Source organism: Aquarana catesbeiana, linkage group LG08 (genome assembly GCF_042186555.1).
Source record: "Aquarana catesbeiana isolate 2022-GZ linkage group LG08, ASM4218655v1, whole genome shotgun sequence".
Taxonomy (NCBI): Eukaryota; Metazoa; Chordata; class Amphibia; order Anura; family Ranidae; genus Aquarana; species Aquarana catesbeiana.
This window is the reverse complement of record NC_133331.1, coordinates 263,756,561-263,779,193: the sequence shown is the minus strand read 5'-3', so window position 1 is coordinate 263,779,193 and position 22,633 is coordinate 263,756,561. Positions and strand designations below refer to the sequence as shown.

The 22,633-nt window shown below is 44.5% G+C and overlaps 1 protein-coding gene across 5 annotated transcripts in view; it reads left to right on the top strand.

Moving 5' to 3' along the window:
• Window positions 1-3,611: 3,611 nt before the first annotated feature.
• The window catches only part of LOC141106397 (membrane-spanning 4-domains subfamily A member 4D-like), a 227,752-nt gene continuing 208,730 nt past the window's right edge, over window positions 3,612-22,633 (top strand). For all 5 annotated transcript variants that reach the window (XM_073597155.1, XM_073597152.1, XM_073597156.1 and 2 more), the window contains exon 1: window positions 3,612-3,765. The gene's annotated coding sequence lies outside the window, so the exon portion shown is untranslated. The remainder of the gene's footprint in view (window positions 3,766-22,633) is intronic.

Here is a 22,633-nt window from a genome sequence, read left to right as displayed (position 1 = left end):
GAGGCCTGCCCCCTGCCAATTCCAGTTGGGGATTGGTCAGAGCTCCTCACATGAGCTGCCTGCCACTCCACTCCAAGGCCATGCCGCTCTTCCAGATCATTCTTCCGGGAAGCCAGGGAGGCGCCTCAGAACTAAAGCACAGGTGTTCACACCCACTGCTGCAGTAACCACTCCATGCCCCACAGATAAAACAAGCAGGCCTAGCCTGAAGCATAGGCCTGCCCAAATTTATCTGCACTGACAGTTTCCCTTGCAAAATCCTCACTCTAGCACTTACCTATGGTAGAGGGTGCTACACCTAGGCAGCTGCCTAGTTTGTCTAGCAGTAGTGCTGGCCCTGCCTGCAATGTAATTTAATGAACAAATATAACTTCCTTCCATTTACCTATACAATTACAATCATTACATACAGAATGTAGGTGTCACACAGCTATCCTTGCTGCAACAGTCATCTCTCTCTTCCCTGCCATGAATGCGCAGAGAGGCCATGCAGAAAAAGGGAAGAAAGCAAGAAGGACCCTGGGGTTACGTGACTTTAGCCATGTCTGGAGGAGAGCCTCACCCACTGCCCAGGACAGCCATGACTAAGGACTAAAGTCAAAATCATGTAGGCTGTTTTACAGCTCTGTACATTATTTAATAAAGGAATATTATTTTGGATGTCATCCTGAGTGCCGACCATCTCTTTCCTTATTCAGAATACAGGGATTGGCTGCAGAAAAAACGGAGAAAGCCGGCCAATTAACCCAATGAGATTTATGAGGAATGTAATCTCCACCTTAAAGAGGAGTTCCACACAAAAATGGAACTTCCGCTTTTCGGAACCCTCCCCCCCTCCGGTGTCACATTTGGCACCTTTCAGGGGGGAGGGGGGTGCAGATACCTGTCTAAGACAGGTATTTGCACCCACTTCCGGCATAGACTCCCATGGGAGTCTACGCCTCTTCCCGTCCCCACCCTCCTGGGAACACACAGCTCCCAGGAGAGAGCAGGGACCACTTGGGATGCGCAGCGGGACTCGCGCATGCGCAGTAGGGAACCGGGAAGTGAAGCCGCAACGCTTCACTTCCTGATTCCCTCACCTAGGATGGCGGCGGCAGCTGCTGAGAACCGAGCGGGTTCTCGGCGTCCCCTGCCGACAGTGCTGGACCCTGGGACAGGTAAGTGGCCATGTATTAAAAGTCAGCAGCTGCAGTATTTGTAGCTGCTGGCTTTTAATATTTTTTTTTTTTGGCGTTGTGGGTGAACCCCCACTTTAAGGCTAAGCACTGAGAACGGTGTGAGATTACAAGTCCCAAAGGAAAAATGTACCAGGATACAGGAAAAAAGACTAGAAACCTTTGCTACCAAGTCAGTCTTTTCACTTGGAGAGACAGGGTGAAATGTTGGTGTGTCAGTGCTGCCTGTAACTGAACTGTTGTACCTGCCAGAGGCCACCATGCCGAAGTGACCAGAGGACCGTGTTCTAGAGCAGGGGAACCCAGCAAGCTGTGGTAGAAAACACCTGAAATGCCAGTAACTTTGTTTAGGATAGTTTCGACAGTATCACTCTGAGATCGTAGGGAGGCAGCCTGATCATGCATCCAGTGTTCAAGATGCCAACAAGAGGGAGGAGACTCCATGGTAAACATCCGAGTGGTGATAAACTGTTATGCCGCGTACACACGAGCGGATTTTCGGATTTCCGGTCCGATGGTCTATCCGACGGACTTTCGGCAGACTTCCGACGGAAGGGTACCCTGTGAAATTAGGTTTGATAATATCTTGTTTGTGAATTGTTTATATTGTAACTGCTATTTGCTCTTATGTACAGTTATTGTCACTGTTACTTACTCTGCTGAGCAAGCCACCCAAATAAAAAAAATATCCTCCAGCCTTGATGTGTTAGATGGTACAGTTTTGTCTGAAGGCTTATGAAATAGGGAACCCAATAATCCAGCATCTCCTTTGGGGGTAGAACTATCAAGGTTTTCCCATACATTTTTCACACATTAGGTTAGTAAGATTATTTGTGCTAGGCTCGTCACTTTCAAATGTTTATCCAAAAGACAGTAACAAGACAATACAGCGCCTTGAAAAAGTATTTATACCCCTTGACATTTTTTAATTTTTTTCATGTTGCAACCAAAAATGTAAAGGTATTTTATTGGGGTTTTATGTGATAGTCCAACACAAAGTGGCACATAATTGTGAAGTGAAAGGAAGATGATAAATGGTTTTCACAATTTTATACAAATAAATATGTGAAAAGTTTGGCTTGCATTTGTATTCAGCCTCTTTTACTCTGATACCCCTAACTAAAATCTAGTGGAACTAATTGCCTTCAGAAGTCACATAATTAGTAAATAGAGTCCACCTATGTGTAATTTAATCTCAGTATAAATACAGCTGTTCTGTGACACCCTCAGAGGTATGTTAGAGAACCTTAGTAAACAAACAGCATCATGAATGGCCAAGGAACACACCAGACAGGTCAGGGATAAGGTACTTTGAGAAGTTTAAAGCAGGGTTAGGTTATAAAAAAAAAAATATCCCAAGCTTCGAACATCTCACGGAGCACTGTTCAATCCATAATCCGAAAATTGTAGAGTACAACAACTGAAAACCTACCAAGACATGGCCGTCCACCTAAACTGACAGGCCGGGCAAGGAGAGCATTAATCATAGAAGCAGCCAACAGGCCCTTGGTAACTCTGGAGGAGCTGCAGAGATCCACAGCTCAGGTGGGAGAATCTGTCTACAGGACAACTATTAATTGTCCTGTAAACAGAAGGTCGTAAAGTCATGGATGAGTGAGTTTTGGGGTGGAGGAACTTGACTAGCCTGCACAGAGTCCTGACCTCAACCCGACCGAACATCTTTGGGATGAATTAAAGCACAGACTACAAGCCAGGCCTTCTCTTCTACATCAGTGCCTAACCCCACAAATGCTCTTCTGGAAGAATGGTCAAACATTCCCATAGACATACTGCTTAACCTTGTGGACAGCCTTCCCAGAAGAGTTGAAGCTGTTATAGCTGCAAAGGGTGGGCTAACTCAATATTGAACCCTACAGACTAGGACTGGGATGCCATTAAAGTTCATGTACGTGTAAAGGCAGGCGTCTCAATACATTTGGTAATATAGTGTACGTAAAAAGACTTGCAGCTGTAATTGCAGTGAAACGTGGTTTTAAAGGTAGTTCTACAAAGTATTGGCTCAGTGGGGTTGAATACAAATGCACGCCACACTTTTCAGATATTTAATTGTTAAAAACTTTTGAAAACCATTTATCATTTTCCCTCCACTTCACAATTATGTGCCACTTTTTTATGTGAGGGACCAACACAAAGTATTCATACCCCTTGAAATTTTCCATGCTTTGTTATGTTACAACCAAAAACGTAAATGTATTTTATTGGGATTTTAAGATGCTGTCATTTCAAGCAAAGAGTAAAAGGCAGCCTGCCAATACAGGTAAGATTTGTATTAATGTTAAATAAGGTAGTAAGATTTTTAGTAGATTCAAATGGCATATTTTGACATATACATTAGCTGCTTTGCACACTTTACAAACTCTATACAAAGTTATGAATTCTTCCGGAAACCATTGTCACTAATATAGGAGACCTAAATGTAATATGAGAAGCTGGTATAAGTAATATGACAAGCTGGCATAGGTAATATGAGAAGTTGGCATAGCTGCATGCTCAGGACTCTGAAGAAAAAACACTTCCTGATACTTACATTTGGATCTAGACTTAGAACACACCAAGCAGCAAAGGCGTGAGTATAAATGTAATGTGTTTATAATATGGCACTGTTGTCTATGGACAGCATTTGGTGAAGTTTTTATACTTCCTCCAAAGTACATGGACACTTTGAATCAAGCATATAACTAGAATGGGTCAGTAGTATTCATCAATTCTAAGGTGGGCACTATATGACTATCGCTCCTGACCCTAAAGGAAATCATAAGAGAATCAGGAAGGCTATTATTGCTGATCATTCCTTCTGAAAATGCTAGTTCTCTGGCTGTCATACTTGCACATTGTGTGAACCAAATTAATGAAGCACCACACTGTGTTATGAATCCAATATAATTTGTTTCCTCGTATCACATATAACTACACATTTAATAGTAATAAAGACACACAAGTACTTGTAACTCAAAATATCTTAATAAAAGGAATTTTACTATGCATTCTCTATAAAACTGGACTAGTACAGGAATAATAAAGCAGTGTGTGTCGGTGTTGGTGAGGGAAAAATTGACCAAGAATGCTACAATGTACAGTGTTCATAGTTGCATTGTGTGCGGTGTAAGGGAGTCGATGACCATTGTCAATGTAAAATGGTTTGTCTCAACCCACTAACTGCCATAGAAAAAAAAGGAAAAATGTTTAAAAGAAAACAAATGCAGCCATCACATCTAGGAATATGTAAAAACAATATAATACATTTTTGTTTTTTGGATTTATTACACTTTAACAGCTACTGGTTAATAATCTACTGGGCTATGTAAAAACAACTACCAGGCACTGCAATCTTACTACTGGACAATGTAATTAACAACAGCTGGGCTCTGTGAAAACCCAGTTAGGCACTATAATACCATTGCTGGCACAGGAATAACGACTACTGGGTAGAGAGCTACTGGGCACTGTTATAACAATACTGGGCATTGTAATATCAAGTGCTGGGCACTGTGAGAACACTTGTGGGCACTGCAATAACACTGCTGGACACTGTGATAACAATCTATTGGGCACTGCGAAAACTGCTTAGTTCATTTTGTAACTGCTGGGTACTGTTGTAGCTGCTGGGCACAGAGAGAAGCCCTGTTTACTGTGAGAATAGCAGGGCTTGGGCAGAACTGCTAGGCTCTGTAAAAAGGATAGTCTAGTGTCTCATGTGTAGATCAGCAAAAAAAAAAAAGGTTTGCAATATGACAGTATACCAACATTTTGAGTATCCTCATTAGGTTAGTGGTAAACATGCCCTCCATGAGGACATGCCACACATTAAACATCCCGCTCCATGTATATGTTCCTCGAGCAGCTATTTAAGGGTGAGCAAGTTGTTCATTTAGAAGCCCACATTCTGGATCTAAATAACCAACTTGCAACATTGTGGAGCATTAACAACTTGGAGAGGAGTCTGGGCCTTACCCATCAGCTGCAGTTTGAGGACAGTATAGAGGAGGGTATATATATGAAGGTACAGGAGTCCAGGGTAAGTAGCTGGGTTATGGTCAGAAGACGGGGTAGTTCAGGGTGGAGGATAAAGAGTTAGGGAGGCTTGTCCCGATTTGGTAAGTATACCCCAATAAATATGCCTGGTTGTATGATGTTGAGGATATCAGCTCAGGGGTACCATTACTAGAGTAGAATAAGTCCACTAGCTGCCAGGGGAGTTACTTTTCTATGGACAGGAGTTGATAGACAAAGATAAAGAAATACTGGTGGTAGGAGATTCCAGAGTAATCTGTCAAAAAGACTGTGATTGCCCAACAGTATATTGTTTACAAAGCAATCAAGTTCAACACATCGCAAGTCAGTAGAACAGTTTGTTGGGTGGGGTTGAGAGGACCAAGCTATTATGGCACAGTGTGGTACTAATGACAAAGTCTGAAGATGAAAATGAAAACAAATAAAGGGACTTTGGTGTAGGGCATGGCACAGGGAGTGTTTCTAAAAACACTACCTTGAGGTCATTTTAGCTATACCTGAGAGGTCCGCTGGAGCTAAGAGAATTGAAAAAATGGCTGAGGAACTGGTGTAAGAAGGAAAGTTTGGAGTTCATTGAGAGCTGGGCTCACTTTTCAGTCAGTTACTGGCTCTACAGTAGGGATAAACAGCACATAAATGAGAAGGGTGCAGCTCTGTTGGGAGAATAGTTAAAAGTTTGGAGGGGTTTTTTAAACAGTGAACATAACACTGATCATAACATAAGAAATAAGATAAGATTTATTGTCATTGTAAAACAAATCACAATGAAATTACATTTCTGCTCCACACATTATTCTTACATCACAATTTTCAACCATGCATTTACCACATAGGATTTAATTATACCAAAAAGTGTATAATATATATAAATTTATAAAATTATCCCCATATTATAAAGGTATAAAAAGTGCCCTAATATAAAAACAAAAAACTAAACGAGACAAAAAAAAAATAAAACTATGTAACCTCTTTCATTTCATTCCTGCATTGATAGCCTTAACAGCCCTGGAAAGAAGCTCTCTTTAAATCTATTTGTCCTTGTTTAATCACCCTAAAATGTCTCCCAGATGGCATTAATTTAAAGAAATGACAACCTGGATGAGTCCGGTCTCTCACTATTTTTCCTGCTCTACAAAGGCAACGAGTCTCATATATTTCTTCTAGAGAAACAAGTTCACACCCTACAATTTTCTGCGCTGTTCGAACCACTCTCCTTATAGCATTTTTATCTGCCTGTGTACAACTAGGGTACCAAACTAGAATACTAATACGTTAATGTACTCTCGATGGCAGAGTGATAGAAGGTCTCTAGCACCTTTCTTCCCAAGCCATTCTCCCTAAGGAGTCGCAAAAAATATAGAATAGTCTATGCGGTTAATTAGAGGAAAGACAGACATGTTGGTATAACAAGAACCTTGAATTTCAAAAAGGCTAACTTTAAAGCGTAACTTCACTTTTGTTGAAAAAAAAAAACATTCCCCTCTGGGTGATCTATGTACATTGCAGGGGTTTTAACAAACTTTGTTGCAGATTCCTATCTTTTGTTATTCTGAAGAAATCACTGTTTGTTACCCTGTGCCCACTGAGTCTAATGGGAGTGGTTTCATAATTATCAATCAGCTGCAGAAGCTGCAAGGCACTAATGAGGAAAGCTGCTAGGCCTGCATCCCTTTAGATGTGATTTTTCTCTGGGAGTATTGTACAAAAAATGACATTTTTGTTGCAGGGGATGCCTGAAATCAAACTTGTATCTTAGTGCAGACTTCTGGGAAAATCAATGAGCCAATCACATAAGCAGGAAATTATGTTTCCAGCGGGGCGTTCTGTATACATCCTGTGTACCTCCAGGTAGCCATTATGCGTTGCATTTTCAGAAAATTACACAGCTGCAGATTGAATATTCATAAAAATGACTTGTGTAGCAATTGTATAAACTATATTTTTTTTTTTCGCTAGTTTCTTCCCCACAAAAGTGGAGTTACCCTTTAATAAGCTGTGTTACTGCGATTACTGTGAGGCTGGGTTCACACTGCAGCATGGAGCAGCTCACAGCAGGGGTCCGGTGCGTCCCCGTTCACAGTTTCAGGTCCAATTTCAGCCCACATTTTTGGCTGAATTTGGACCTGAAACGGACCAAAAGACGCACAGGACTCCTGTGCAACTCACACCAAAGCCGCTCCTGACATGCGAATTGGATGCAGGGAAACCTGCATCCAATTCACAATAGTGTAAACCCAGCCTGATACTAAACATGACCACATTTTTTAAACAAAGAACACCAAGGACATATGGGAGCGTTTTAAACAAAGGCGTTCGCTGGTGAAGTCTATTGTGTAACAAATATAAAAGAACAAAAATCAAACAGGAGAGGCTAATATCTAGGGTAAAAATACATATTAAGGAGAGAAAATGTGATTTAAAAATTGAAGACAAAAGGGTCACTATCAGCATTTCAAAACTACAAGGAATGCAACAGAAAATGCAAGAACGCAACCAGGGCAGTTAAAAAAATGTCCAAAGCTTGCTACAGAAAGTAAAAAGAACCCAACAATTCTTGTTTCTTATATAACTATATTCATAGTTAAAAAGTGAGGGGAGCACACATAGGCCACATCAAGGATGAACAGGGGAAGTTGGTTACAAGTGACAGGGAGAAGGCAGATATATTAAATATCTTATACACTTCCACTTATATTGATGAAAAAGATGGGTCTAGTAAAAAATGATAGCGCTAATAGAATTAGCGCTTAGTCCCATCCTGATTGGTGGCCCCGTTGTCCTCTAAGCGCACCTATGTATGCTGGCTGTAGCTGCATCTAATTTTAAAGCCCAAATCATGGGAATTCTTGTGCGGGAAGGCACAGCCAGCACACAATCCTTGACTCTCTAAGCTATCAGCTCTGCTTTTTTATTTATAATAGTAAAAGGTTACTCAGAGCTGCGGCTCTGTGTAAATTATCTTTGCAGTGCCCTGGATGTGTAAAAGCAGCAGTAGATAGATTTGCCTTTTAGAGTAACCTTTTACTATTACGAATGAGCAGGCAGTGCTAAGTGTTCATTATAATAGTGACAGCTCTCTTAGCCCCGTGGCTATGTGTGTCCAGTGGTGGCTGCTTTTACACATACTGGGCTCTGGCTGATGGATTACATAACGATGCAATACTGTGTGACTTTTATGAATGAACAATCAGCGATGTTGGGCCATTGTCATGTAAGACACAGCCCGGCTGTATTGCTTGGACCAAGAAGAAGGGAGCAGCCTACAAGCAAATATAGAAGTTCACATCATTGTGGTGTTGGTGAGTGCAAAAGTGTAAATTGTTGCAATGTTGATGAGTGCAGAAAAGCATATAATTGCAGTGTTAGCACATTTAGGTGTGGAGTAGGATTGTACACAAAGGTGTGGATTTGGCTATTGTAGAAATGAAGGTGCATTGTCAGTGAATGCAAAAGTGTTTGGAGGTACACTGTCAGTGAGTTCAAAAGTACCTATTTTCTATGAGTTCAGTCTGTCATTTACACATTCTCTAGGGGTCACGTCATCACACAGTCTGGGCTCATAGTACTCCAGGACTGGGTGGTGCTCACGTGTCATTATGTGAGTGCTGCTCAGTTCTAGAAGAATGCTTATTCCCCTGATGTTGTCAAAGGAAGGACAAGACAAAGGACATTACCGTGCTTAAAGAAAAATGTATATACTGTATATGAGTTAAAAAAAAATACCGGGGGGGGGGGTGTTTCAGTAGTTGGGGAGATGGATGGGGAATCCTGGAGTTCCACGTTAAGCCAAGTAGTTCAGTTTCCATTTGGCTAGAAGCACACTGTAATAACCCCTAAAGCCAACCATACATTGAGGAGAAAACTGCCACGCTCTCTGGCAGGAAAAATAATGAGAGATGAAGAAGGACCGGCTGTGGGTGGAGCATGCGAGGGAGGCCTGGTGATGGGCTGTGGATGTACAGTATCTCCAGTTCACTACAGTGTACAGCAAGTGTTGATATATTACTCTCCTGCATGCTTCTTGTGGACAAGTACAGGTGAAAATGTGCCACCATTGTTGAACCCTATGGAACCCATACATCTGCTCAAGCCTGGGCTAAACACTTGTGACTCTGCCTAGGATGAGGTTTCCCAACTAGGGTTCCTCCAAAGATTACTAGGGGTTTCTTGAGCAATAAGCAATTTCTGACCCTCAGATAAGTTCCCACTGACACCATTGATCTTTTTAGCTATCTATTAGGGGGTAATGTTTCCCAAAGACCATCACTCTAATGTAAATGTAAGGAGCATTCTTCCCATTGACCATCACTCTAATGTATCATAAGTTGTAGATATAGTCATTTTTTTAGCAGGGGTTCCCTGAGACCGCAAATCTATTTTAAGGGTTCCTCTGTGTTAAAAAGGTTGAGAAAGGCTGGCCTAGGAGGTGAAAGGTAAAGCAGAACTAGCTGTCCCTTTCACTTTCTGGGTTTTTATTTTAAAACAGAATTACAATAGCTGTGGGAGTATTATTTCATAGAAAACAGAAATGCTGTTTCCAGTTATTAAGTTATCATGACCCCTTACTTGCCTATTTCCCTTCAGCAACCGTTAAAGCCCTGATGAAAGCCCCTGAAATGCTGCTAGTTTGTTCTCCTTCATTGCTGGCAGGTCCATGCTTGCTCTCACCCCTGTTAACTACAATGTATCTCCAGTAAATCCAAAGTCATCTGCACAAAGGACTGCTTGTATTGGGTTTATAACATAGACTTACAAACGACTCATACAAACGGAGGGAAACAACAGGAAGTAAGAGGAAATTTACCCCTAAGAAGGGAAATTCACTCCCGTAAGGAGTGAAGCCAAAAAAAAGCAGCTGTAAAAACGTCCACACTTTTTGTTTTCAGCAGCCAATAAACTCTCCAGCATGTTATTCAGGCTGTCCATGCACACATAGGCTGTTATCAGCAGTTTTTGGCAGGGGCTGGAAAAAAACCCCAGAAACTAGTGGGTTTTGAGAGGAGTTTTTCAGCTGTAAAAATGCTCTAGCTCTGAAAAAAACTGAAAACAGCTTAAAAATGCCAAAAAATGCTGCTGTTTGGCGTTTATCAGCATTTTGGAGTCATAAGCTTTTATGGGAATATATTTTGCTAAAAAAAAGCTAAAAAATGCCAAAAAACACTGAAAAACTCACTCTACAGCTACAGCTTTCTACAGCTAACATTACTGGCTTTTTTATAACGTCCAGTGTGCATAAGATCTAATGCCGCGTACACACGATCGGAAATTCGGCCAGTAAAAGACAGATGAGAGCTTTAGGTCGGAAAATGCGACTGTGTGTATGCTCCATCGGACTTTTGCTGTTCGAATTCCCGCCAGCAAAAGATTGGGAGCAGGTTCTCAATTTTTCGGTCGGAAAAAGTTTCGATTGGAAATTCCAATCATCTGTAGCAAATCCGACGCGCAAAATTCCTACGCATGCTCGCAAACAATTCGATGCATGCTTGGAAGCATTGAACTTTATTTTCTCGGCTCGTCGTAGTGTTGTACGTCACAGAGTTCTTGACGATCGAAAGTTCAGTAAACTTTTGTGTGACTGTGTGTATGCAAGCCAAGCTTGAGCGGAATTCCGTCGGAAAAACCATCCAAGATTTTTCCGATGGAAGATCTGCTCGCGTGTACATGGCATAAGAGTTACAATGGGAAAAAGGTGTCTCCACTGAAGCTTTATCACCAATCCTTGTTTCCACAACACCCCAAAATTTTCAAAATCCAATTGTCACAGGGACAGAAAGTGAGGTGAAATCTTCTGAACAGCGGCACAGACAGCAAAACAAACATTAAAGGGGTGTTAACCCTTCCCTATGCTAGCTAAAAAATATATTTTTTTTGGCTGGAGTTACACTTAAATTGATTTTGTATGTAAGTTGGCACAGGTACATTTTTTAAGAACAAACCTACAGAACCTTGTTTGTAACCTGGGGACTAACTGTAGTTCAACCTATAAAACATTTTATTAAATTAAAGGAAGCAGCAGTGACTTAAAGCATAAAATCCTCCATATCAGAAAAAAAAGAAAAACAAATTCAAGCTATAAAACAGGCTCTTTTTTCAAGCCTAGAGTATTCAGTTGCAAATATGGCTGCCCCCATGTACCTATATAATTATGATACTATCAAGGTTTTTAAAACATTTTTGTGCATTGGTAAGATTATCTGTGTAATGCTGGTTCTTTAAAATATCTATCTAAAAAAAATTAACAAGGCAAAAGCTTCCCTTTAAGGGTTATGACTCCTGAAGGTCAAATCGAGATACATGTAAAATAATGCATGTGGGTGGCATAAATATGAATGCATTCTATACACTAAGGGGAGAACCTCTGGGGGAATATAGGGTGGAAAAGGACCTGGGGCTCCTAGTAGATGATAGGCTCAGAAATGGCATGCAATGCCAAGCTGCTGCTAACAAAGCAAACAGAGTATTGGCATGCATTAAAAAACAGATTAACTCCAGGGATAAAGCGATAATTCTCCCGCTCTATAAGATTCTGGTCTGGCCGCACCCAGAGTATGCTGTCCAGTTCTGGGCACCAGTCCTTAGGAATGATGTAATGGAAATGGAGCGAGAACAAAGAAGGGCAACAAAGCTAATAAAAGGGACTGGAGATCATTAGTTATGAGGAAAGGTTACGAGCACTGAACTTATTCTCTCTGGAGAAGAGACGCTTGAGAGGGGATGTGATTTCAGTTTACAAATACCATACTGGTGACTAGCGATGAGAACGATGATCGGGGCGAACATAAGTTCGACTCGAACATAGGGTGTTCGCCCGTTCACCGAAGAACGAACATTATGGGGTGTTTGCGGGAAATTTGAGTGCCCACGGAACACCGTTGTGCAGCTGTAGTGCAGTTGCTACTACTTTTCCAGTGGTGTACACAGTACAGTGCAGCCGTAGTGCAGTTGCTACTACTGTTCTGGTGGTGTACACAGTACAGTGTAGCCATAGCATAGTTGCTACTACATTTCTAGTGGTGTACACAGTACACAATACAGTGCAGCCGTAGTGCAGTTGCTACTCCTTTTCTGGTGTTGTACACAGTACACAATACAGTGCAGCCATAGTACAGTTGCTACAACCTTTCTGGTGGTGTACACAGTACACAATTTAGTGCAGCCTTAGTGCAGTTGCTACTACTTTTCTGGTGCATTACACAGTACACAATACAGTGCAGCTGTAGTGCAGTTGCTACTCTTTTTCTAGTGTTGTACACAGCACACAATACAGTGCAGCCGTAGTACAGTTGCTACTATTTTTCTGGTGCAGTACACAATACAGTGCAGCCATAGTGCAGTTGCTACTACTTTCTTTTCTGGTGATATACACAGTACACAATACAGTGCAGCTGTAGTGCAGTTGCTACTACTTTTTTTTTTTTTTTTTAGTTTTTTTTTAGTTTTCAAAAAAGTTTATTCAAGCTTATATCATCACAGTTGTACAAACATGGCAAAAGTCCATTAAAGTAGACAGTACGAAATGTACAACACTGATATAACAATGAGACTAAACCATGTGAGAAATTAATGTTAAAGCATAAAGAGAACCAATAAGCTTAAAAAAAAAAAAAAAAATCGGACTCTATGTAGAGGGGTTGATTGAAGGTGAGAGTAAGTAAAGAACTGAAGGATTCTGTTTAGAGACCCTCCCCCATCCTACCCGCGCACCACAATGGGATCCTGCTGTGTGCATGGGAGCGAAATACCACAGGTGAGAGACGGTGTCACTTGCCCCCCCATATGAACCATATAATTGCTGACTGTAGTTTGTCTAGGAGACACTTTTTAATGGGTATAGAAAGGGACTGGAAGAGATACAGGAGCTTGGGTAGCAGGGTCACCTTGACTGAATTTACTCTCCCTAGCCAGGACATTTTATAGAGGGACCATTGCGAGAGGTCTTCCGACAGTCTCTTAAGCATAGCGGGGTAGTTGTGGTGGTGCATGAGTTCAGTGAGAAATACTCCTAAATAGGGAAGAGAGGAGGTGCTCCAGGAGAAGGGAAAATGATTTTTGAGTCTATCTACTAGGTCTTGGGGAGCTAATATGTTGAGGGCCATTGATTTGGACATGTTGACGTGAAGGCCTGAGATTGAACCAAATGTTTTGAGGAGTTGGAGTATGTTGAGAGTGGATATGAGAGGGGAGATGATGAACAGAAAAACATCATCAGCAAAAAGGGCGCATTTGTGGGTCCGTCGACCACATTTTACTCCATGAATATCCGGGTGTTGTCTAATAGCCAGAGCTAACGTTTCTATCGCGATGGCAAAGAGGATGGGGGAGAAGGGGCAGCCTTGTTTGGTGCCCTTCAGGATTGGGATTTGGTCAGAGAGGTGACCTTGTAGTTTAATTCAGGCTTTCGGGGAGGAGTAAAGGGAAGCCAGGGTTCTGAGTAATTCCGGGCCAAAGCCCCATTTTTGTAGAATGGTGAAGAGGTATGGCCAGGTGACCGTGTCAAAGGCCTCTTGGAGATCTATTGAAAGGACATATCCTGGTTGGGAAGGACCTTCATCCCATGGGATTGCATAAGGGAGATTAAATCTACCGCTCTCCTGATCTGGTCCGGCCCCTGTCCCCCAGGGATAAAACCCACTTGATCCTTATAAGTGTAAGCATCTATAAAAGAGGCCATTCTATTTGCTAGACTTTTGGTCATAATCTTTAAATCATTATTGATTAAGGAGATTGGCCTATAGTTACCTACCTCGCAGGGATCTTTGCCTTGTTTGGGAATAACCAATATATATGCTAGGTTGGCTGCCAGGGGGGTTCCCTCACATAGGGAGTTATAGAGACGGACCAGACGAGGAGAGAGGACCTCAGAAAATGCTTTATAATAATGAGCAGAGAAACCGTCGGGCCCTGGGGCAGAGTCTGATTTGAGATTCTTGATGACGTCTCGGACTTCCTCCACCTGGAAGGGCAATTCCATAATAGAGCGATGGGAGTCTGAGAGTTTGGGGATGGCGATGTCCTCCAGAAAAGAGGGATTGTTCGGGTTGGGTGCAGAGTATGGAGTAAAAGGCCTGAAAGGTTTCTAGGATTTTTGGGGGGTTCTGGGTTAAGGTTCCTGACAGGGCTGCTAAGTGTGGGCCAATTTTATCTGCCTGCAAATAGAAACTGCCGCTCAACCAGACCAGGTGCTTATCGGCGTTGGACGTCAGAGCTAAATTCAGTGCCACTCGGGCAGATTCTAATTTGGCTAGGGTTTCAGATGTGGGGTTAGTCTTATGGGATTTGCTGAGAGATTTAAATTATTTTTCGAGTTTCTCCACATCTGCTTTCCTTTCCCTTTTAAGTTTGGACGCAAGTTGTATAATTTTTCCCCTTAAGACAGCTTTGTGAGCCCCGCAAAGGGAGCTTGGGGTCGTGTCTCTGGTGTCGTTAAGGAAGAAAAATTCCTGAATGTCTTTTTCTAACATTGTGCAGTGGACTGGGTTGGATAAGAGGTATTTACTTAGGCGCCACTGGGGGGGGGGGCCCAGGAGGTGAGGGGGAGCTAGTGGTTCTGAGGGTCACCAAAGAGTGATCTGACCAAGGTACTTTGTGTATACAGTAGAAGCGTGAGTTGCTGTGTGAATCTCTGAGTTGGGGATAAAGATGTGGTCAATTCTGGCATATGTTTTGTGCGGTGCAGAATAGTGAGTGAAGTCTTTGGCTGTGGGATTTAGTTCCCTCCAGGAGTCAATTAGGCCCATGTCGTGCAGAAGACGGGCTATACTGAGGCTCTGTTTAGGTATTTTTTTGAGGTGGGGTCTGTCTTGAGAAGATTTGTCTAGCATATGGTCAAATGTGATGTTGGAATCACCCCCTAAAATTGTTCTGCCTTCCAGATGTAGGGAAAGGGTGGATAGTATGGAGGCGAAGAAGCATGCATGGCCCTGTTAGGGGCAAAGTAGGAGATGATAGAGTACATTACCCCCTCAATGAGCCCTTTGATGAGTATATATCTGCCGTCAGTGTCTTTGACCGTGTGTGTGTGAACGAATGGGATTCTTTTAGCAAGGAGTATGGCCACCCCCCTTTTTTGGAGTCTGCATTTGCCAGATAAAAAGTGGGGAGGCTACGATGGAGGAAGGAGGTGGTATAGCTCACGGGGAAATGGGTCTCCTGAAGTAGGACAATATCAAGGCTTCTGGCGTGGTAACTTTGAAATGCCTTCCAGCGTTTAGAGGGCAAGTTAAGCCCCTGTGTATTGTGTGAGGCTATCTTTAAAGATAAATGGCGGTGATTTGATTCAGCCATGGGCATCAGGGGTGGGTGGCAAGAATGTATGAAGGGGGCTTACCTCTGCCTTTAAAGAGCGGGTATCATCTTTTGAGGAGTTGGTCACCTGTTGGAGCCCTGGGGGAAGAACGAAGGTTGTTCTCTGCAAAGGTTCCTGGAGAATGAAGAAGAGGTAGGTAGGGGATTGGGAAGGAGACATGGGGGAAGTAGAAAGAAAGACAGAAGAGGATGGAACAGAGAGTGTGAGATGATAAGAAATTAGTGCAAGAAATGAGTACAAGACAAAAAAATATGCAAAGTCTGGTAACATGGACTAGGATTCGGCTCGCCAGTCCTGTAGCTAAGTCCCCTGGTAAGGGTGAACTCAGAGAGGGTACAACCTCAAAAAGGGTTGTCTACCTGGTGTCACCAGGGGGGGTGAATCCCTCTGCATCACAACAGAGAGGATGGCGTGTTGGGGCCCTCCGGCCGTCAGGTCCCCCTGTGGGGGAATGAATTACTGAGGGACCAAAACAGGAATAGGAATGATAAGAAGCACTCTGACGCTAGGCAACAGTTGACAACAATTAAAAAAGTACCATACAATAACTGGAGAGAACAGGGATCTCTGCAGGGGAAGGGAGGGAAGGGTGGTAGACATAGCATTAGGGGGAAGATAACTAAAAGAGCATAAGTTTGTGCAAAAAATTAGTCATTGTAAGGCAGATTCCACCCCGGCCGGGGTGGGTGGCCAGAGCAAAGTTAAGTATCTCAGTTAGCCATAATGCCTAATGGGGCCTAACATAAAGCAGGCAAAGGCCTGACAGGAACGTCAATAATCAGATTTGTGTAGGTTTACCCACTACACACATGAGAGGGATGAACATTCATCTCAAAAAATTTGAAAAACACCTCCCGTCCGGGAGTAAAGAGAGAGTCGCTCAATTCGGAGGGTGAGAGTCTCGGTATCTCTTTGTTAGTTGTTTGTTCCACAGTGGGGTTAGAGGGCTGCCCAGAGGGGGTCGCTTGGTGGAGCCTGACTTGGCTGCAGGATACAGAGGACCTAGTTCCTGGGAGATCAGACCTAGTTGCAGCAGTAACCGTTCCCCATCATGAAAGTTGGTGAATCCATATGATTTGTATCTGAAATAGAACTGGAGGTGAAAAGGGAATGACCAGTGATACTTAATGAAATTCTGTGTGAGAATTTCCAGAAGAGGCTTGAGGGACCTCCGCTTCTGGATGGTGGTAGGGGAAATATCCGCAAAAATTTGGATCTTGTTTCCTTGAAAGGAGAGGTTGTCCAGGTTGCAGGTTTTTCTCATAACGTCCTCTTTAATGCCGTAGTATTGGGGTTTAACCACAATGTCCCTCGGGAGGCCATCTTGACGAGGGAGCTGTAGGGCTCTGTCAAGTTCAAGTCTATGTCCCTGGATGTCTGGTATCAGTTCCTTAATGAAGAGTTTGACAGTACTAGGTATGTCCGTGACTGATTCAGGGATCCCTCTTATACGGAAATTATATCTCTTGTTTCTGTTTTTCAAATCATCTAATTTTGCTAGCGCAGAATCTAGTTGGTCTTGTAATGATTAAATGCAGGCGGTGTTTGGTTGGTGCGAGCAGCCGTGTTGTCAACTACCTGCTCAATTGCGTCTATGTGAGCTCCCAAGCTATATAAGTCAGCTTTAATGGTGGCTGTGATCTGCATGGTATTTTGAGCAAGGCCTGCGGCCAGCATTTCAGGGAAGCTCTGTAGTAGTTTCTGCATGTCAGGGGTCTGGATAGGCTGCATGGGGGAAGAATTCTGGGAGCCTACCATGCTTAGGGGGGACTGCAGCATGGGGGCGTGGAGGAGATCCCCTAATGTCCTGTGTAGCAGGAACTCGATGGAGGCTGGGGAGGTCCCTTTGGGGGTGCAGGTACTCACGGGTGTTGCCAGCAAGGGGTCCTGCTGCTGGTAAGGGGATGGAGGGTCCGCAGTGGAGCCCGGCTCCTCTATGCCTCCTCGTTTGGGGGACGCGGCTGCCATCTTGGAAGATGCGGGGGCCGCCAGATTAAAGTCCAGCTGGCGGCTTATCTCACTTTTTGTGAGCCACTTGGCATGTGGATCTGTGCCTGGGTCTTCCGGGAGGCAAGGGGGTAGTTTTCAGGAGGGTCTTGCTCAATCTAGTAGCTCAGGGGGCTTAAAAGGGCGGGAGCGGTGTGGAGCTCTCGGTGGTGGTGTACACAATATGGTGCAGCCTCAGTGCAGTTGCTACTACTATTCTGGTGGAGTACACAGTACACAATACAGTGCAGCCGTAGTGCAGTTGCTACTACTGTTCTGGTGGAGTACACAGTACACAATACAGTGCAGCCGTAGTGCAGTTGCTACTACTGTTCTGGTGGAGTACACAGTACACAATACAGTGCAGCCGTAGTGCAGTTGCTACTACTTTTCTGGTGGTGTACACAATACAGTGCAGCTGTAGTGCAGTTGCTACTACTGTTCTGGTGGAGTACACAGTAAACAATACAGTGCAGCCGTAGTGCAGCTGCTACTACTTTTCTGGTGGTGTACACAATACAGTGCAGCTGTAGTGCAGTTGCTATTACTTTTCTGGTGGTGTACACAGTACACAATACAGTGCAGCCATAGTGAAGTTGCTACTACCTTAATGGTGGTGTACGCAGTACACAATACAGTGCAGACGTAGTGCAGTTGCTACTACCTTTCTGGTGGTGTACACAGTACACAATACAGTGCAGTCATAGTACAGTTGCTACTACTGTTCTGGTGGTATACACATTACACAATACAGTGCAGCCATAGTGCAGTTGCTACTACTTTTCTGGTGGTATACACAGTACACAATACAGTGTAGTGTGGTGTTGTAAAACAAAATATACATCATGTCCGGAAGGCCACCAAGGAGAGGCAGACGCTCACAGGCCACTAAAAGAGGGCAAGCAGCCTCTGTGTCTACAGTGAACAGTGCTGGTCGTGGACATGGTGCATCCTCTGCAGGTGGCCGTGGGGCACGCTTGTCCTTTTTTTCTGCTGCTGGCCGTGTTTTTGAGCCAGAACATGCAGAAGAGTTGGTGGAGTGGATAACAAAGCCGTCCTCATCCTCCTCATTCTCTGTCACCCAGGCTCAGAGTAGTTTGCCTTCCAATGCAGCTGCCAAAGCGGCCTATTTCACCGGCTCCTTGTCCGCAGTCACTCCTTCTGTAGCCCCACCATCATGCATGGAGGAGTCCACCGAACTATTCGACCACAGTGTCGGGTACATGCTGCTGGAGGATGCGCAGCGATTGAAAGGCTCTGATGTTGGTTCCCAGGTTGAGGAAGGGAGTAACGTGAGCCTAGAGAGAGAGGGGGTGCCCAAGAAGGACAAGAAACTGGCAGTCATGTTTCCCTAGCTGCAGTATACTGCCAAGTTTGCTCCAGTGACGAGGATGGAGGGGATGATGAGGTCACTGACTCTACTTGGGTGCCTGATAGAAGAGAGGAGGAGGAGTTGGCACAACTCCAACAAGGCAGGATGTCCTCTAGGGGGAAGCTTAAGGGCAGCCACCCTACTGTTTCACACCGCAGAGCTCCGCAGGTGCAGGGTGCTGCTGACTCTCCGCTGATTTTGAAAAGTTCCTTGGTGTGGGCCTTTTTTAACATGTGTGCTGCAGATTGCACCGTTGCTGTGTGCAACCTATGTCTGAAGCAGATCAAGTGTGGCCAGAACAGCAGCCACTTGGTCAAGCATGTGGTACCAAGACATATGAGGACCTCCCATGCAGTCCGTTGGCAACAGCACTTGAAAGACCCACATCAAAGAAAATGGCAGACTTCTCCTTGCTCCTCATCTGGGATCTCCAACCCCACTATACCTCCAGCCCTCTCAAAAACCTGCACTGAGAGGAATGAAGGTATAGCAATAGGTGTCCCAAGTATTATATCAAAGAAAAGGAATAAGGTGGGACTTTAAATGAGGTAAAATGGGCCGTTCAGGTCCCCTCCTTCATTCCGGTACAATATATAAGGTAGAGAGAGCAAATAATGGGACTTTCCATGAAGCACACGGGAGCAATAATACAATTGAATAAAGAATAGATTTTAATTGGTTCAAAATATCATACAGTTTTCAAATTGTTTTATGCATTTTGCTATATATTAATATTTTTTAAAAAAACCTATACAATTCATTAGAGCCAGATAATATACATTAATATACCTTTCCATCTACCCCTAATCCCTTCCATTTTTCAATACAAAATCCAATTTTTGTTCTTTTGTTTTCCTATATGTTGTAACCAATTATATTTTATTTAGTTTTTTCTCCTTACATGTGCGCAGTGGTGTGTGTGGCCATGTCTTTTGTTGGACCTTACCTTTCTTGTCCCGTTCGAAGGCTGCCCTCCCTCCACCCTGTCCTGACGTGGGGTGGGCGGGGTTGTCACCACTGCGCGTCGACGTCACGCATTCCTTGCCGAACGTGCGGCGTCCTTGTGACGCTGCACCACCGGCTGAGTGTTTTCCAACTGTTGGCCCACTGGGGGATGGTTTGGTTGGCGCCTCCGGCTGTGGGGACATGGTGGTCTGGCTCCTTGGCTGTCAGCGCCTTACCCTCCTCTCCCCATTTGCGGACTCACGCGTGATGTTGGGGGCATGCACTGCCTATATGGACCCTTTATTGCTCTTGTGTGCTTCATGGAAAGACCCATCATTTGCTCTCTCTACCTTATATAAGATGTCCCAAGTACTAGCAGCCAATCTGCTATCAGTACACCTCCATCTGATTTTAGCAGGCAAATTTCCCTACCCCAGTTGCTAAACCTTAAAAAGAAATTCAGTCCCAGCCATCCACATGCTCAGCGTCTGAATGCTAGCTTGGCCAAATTGCTAGCACTGCAACTGCTGCCTTTTCAGCTGGTAGACTCTGCCCCCTTTCGCGAATTTGTGGAATGTGCGGTACCTCAGTGGCAGGTTCCAAAACGCCATTTCTTTTCATGGAAGGCCATTCCAGCTCTCTACCGGCATGTGGAAGGCAATGTTTTGGCCTCGTTGGACAGGGTGGTCAGCAGTAAGGTGCATATTATCGCTGACTCATGGTTCATCAGGCATGGGCAGGGACGTTACCTTTCCTTCATGGCGCACTGAGTAAGGGTCCTTTCACACTGGGGTGGTTTGCAGGCGCTATTGCGCTAATAATAGTGCCTGCAAACTGACCCGAAAGTGCCACTGCTTTCATTCCACTGGAGCGATGCGCTGGCATCTTTGGAGCGGTGAAGGAGCGGAGTGTATACCGCTCCTGCCCATTGAAATCAATGGGACGGCGCGGCTATACCGCCGGCAAAGCGCCTCTGCAGAGACGCTTTGCGGTGGTTTTTAACCATTTCTCGGCTGCTAGCAGGGGGTAAAACCGCCCCGCTAGCGGACGCATACCAACTGTAAAGCGCCGCTTACAATAGCGGCGCTTTACCGCCGACACCAACGCCCGCCCCAGTGTTTAGGACCCTAACTCTGCTGGCAACTGGGAAGGATGTAGGACAGGGTTCAGTATTACTGGAGCCTGTTCTGCCACCACGTTTCCAAAATGCTAGTGGTGATTCTGCCACAGCTCTCTCCTCCACCCCCTCCTCTTCTTCTTCCTCTATGGCCTCTTCTGCAGATTTGTCCTCTGAACCAGCAGCGCTCCGTAAGCGTTCAAGGGCCTACGCAAGCACTCAGAATCCGTGCCCCAGTGTGGCTCCTGTCCCCTAAGCAGATCAACTCAAGCACTGCATGGCATCTTTTTGCCTGTCAGCTCTGCAGAGGCAGGCTCATAGGTGGTTGACGGCACGCCAGCTTCAGCCAGGAACGGTTGTATGCGACAATGGCACCAACCTTCTCTCTGCCCTCCAACAGGGACACTTGTCCCATGTTTGGCACATGTCCTGAATTTGGTGGTGCAGCAGTTCTTTAGCAGGTACCCAGGCTTACAGGATCTCCTGAGGCAGGCCCGAAAAGTCTGTGGTCATTTCCGCTGGTCATACAATGCCAGTGCTCAGCTGGCTGACTTTCAAAAGGGAATTCAACATGCCCACCAACCGCCTCATTTGTGACATGCCCACCAGGTGGAACTCATTGTTGGCAATGCTGCAGTGGCTGCACACGCAGCAGAGGGCCATCAATGAGTACCTGTGTGAGTAATATTTCACAGCAGGGCCTGTTCCTGTGCCCTCCAAGAGTAACTGTGAGGTAGGGATGAGCCGAACACCCCCCTGTTCGGTTCGCACCAGAACATGCGAACAGGAAAAAAATTCGTTCGAACACGCGAACGCCGTTAAAGTCTATGGGACACGAACATGAATAATCAAAAGTGCTAATTTTAAAGGCTAATATGCAAGTTATTGTCAATAAAAGTGTTTGGGGACCCGGGTCCTCCCCCAGGGGACATGAATCAATGCAAAAAAAAGTTTTAAAAACGGCCGTTTTTTCAGGAGCAGTGATTTTAATAATGCTTAAAGTCAAACAATAAAAGTGTAATATCCCTTTAAATTTCATACCTGGGGGGTGTCTATAGTATGCCTGTAAAGGGGCGCATGTTTCCTGTGTTTAGAACAGTCTGACAGCAAAATGACATTTTGAAGGAAAAAACACATTTAAAACTACCGCGGCTATTGCATTGCCGACAATACACATAGAAGTTCATTGATAAAAACGGCATGGGAATTCCCCACAGGGCAACCCCATGTTGATGAAGACAAGGGCCTCATCCCCACAACCCTGGCCGGTGGTTGTGGGGGTCTGCGGGCGGGGGGCTTATCGGAATCTGGAAGCCCCCTTTAAAAAGGGGACCCCCAGATCCCGGCCCCCCCCCTGTGTGAAATGGTAAGGGGGTACTTACCCCTACCATTTCACTAAAAAACTGTCAAAAATGTTAAAAATGACAAGAGACAGTTTTTGACAATTCCTTTATTTAAATGCTTCTTGTTTCTTCCTTCATCTTCTTCTTCTTCTGGTTCTTCTGGCTCTTCTGGTTCTTCCTCCGGCGTTCTCGTCCAGCATCTTCTCCGCGGCGTCTTCTATCTTCTTCTCCTCGGGCCGCTCCGCACCCATGGCATGGGGGGGGGAGGCTCCCGCTCTTCTCTTCATCTTCTTCTCTTCTTCATCTTCTTCTTCATCTTCTTCTTCTTCTCTTCTTCCTTCTTCTCTTCTTCAT